The following is a 1,457-nucleotide window of genomic DNA, read 5'->3' as shown; positions in this document are numbered from 1 at the left end:
CTGTGTTATTAGATGACTCCTTCCCTCTATACTTACCTTTGATGTCTACACTCCACTTGGCTGACACCCAGCTGACGTCTATCACACCCACTCCAAAGCAACACAAGTGAAGGAGATATTGCTACATCTAGCCTGTCATTTAACCTCTATCTCAGTATATTACTGGCGACGTTTGAAGATAAGTGACAGACTCTCTCATTCCTAAAGAATTTTTGTTTTGTGAACACAATAAGACTTTATCTACTAATCATTCTTGCTAGGCAGGACCGTCTGGTTTAGCGGAGGCTCCAGACATTACATTACAATGGCTATATGATCCACACTGAGTAACCGCACAATCCCTCTGCTGTGTCTCATCTGCTCCAAGTGGTTCAGCAATTGACAGGAAAAACACACTGGGCATCATAATTGAAAATGTCTGAAAGAGGCACAGTCTCTTACCCCCAGGAAGAAGCTACTCCTTTTCATTTTCTAGTCTGCCCTAGGGGAAGCAAATTGGTTGTTATGGGCTATATACACAGTTCAGACATTGGTATACAAAAAGGCTACTGGCTTGACTTGCCTATGTATCAGTCTTAAAGGGAACACGTCAGAATAGAAAAAAAGGAAGCTGCTATTGCTAACTTGTTAAGGGTAATCTATGGTCAAAAATAAAATGTATTTCTATAATGGATTTTCATAAGTTCTATGCCACTCCTAATAACCATATAAATCTACAAGTTTGTAAATTTACTAATCGCATGTGCCCATAGGATGTACTTCCTCAATGCACTGACACCCTTGTGCCACAACTCTCACATAGCCTGCCTTCTGAACAATGTAACATTATCGTTGCTTGCTGAAAGCAATGCATGATGGCATATGTAGTTTTGAGAAATCAAGAGTTGTCGTTTTTGAATACCTGTAAAGAGAAATGTAAATATTCACCTTTCTTTTTGCCTTCACTGCTCTCCAATCTTGCAGAATGTTCTGTTGAAGTCTGAAGGAAACCGACACTTCCAGGAGTGTCGATCACCTGTGTTCCTCCACAGTACAGTAAACAGCAGTGACGTGATGATCAGCAGGAGCATTCAGTGAGAATTGGAGGGGACCAGAAAGGTCAACACCTTTGGAAGTGTTGGGTTCCCTTTGGACTTCAGCAGAAGATTTCTCAGGATTGGAGTGGAGTTTGGTGGCACAGGCAGCAGGAAAGGTGAGTATAAACAATGGACATCAAGTGTGCTCTCTACTCTAAGTCATAGCTTGAATTTTCAGACTAGCTTCTTGGACAAACGTCAATTCAAAAATGGACTTCGAGCAGGGAGGTTTGTTTCCTGAGGGGGCCACACACTGCTTGAATTTCAGCTAGATCAGCAGGTGTGGCTCCCTTGGTACACCCCTTGTTTGACAAAAGTCAATTTTTTTCAAAGTAGTCAGGCCAAAAATTATTGGCCAAACTGTGACTGCAGCCAATATCT

This window comes from Nanorana parkeri, unplaced genomic scaffold (genome assembly GCF_000935625.1).
Source record: "Nanorana parkeri isolate BGI_ZX_2015 unplaced genomic scaffold, ASM93562v1 scaffold3, whole genome shotgun sequence".
In the NCBI taxonomy this organism is placed as follows: domain Eukaryota; kingdom Metazoa; phylum Chordata; class Amphibia; order Anura; family Dicroglossidae; genus Nanorana; species Nanorana parkeri.
Note: the sequence above shows the minus strand (reverse complement) of the source record.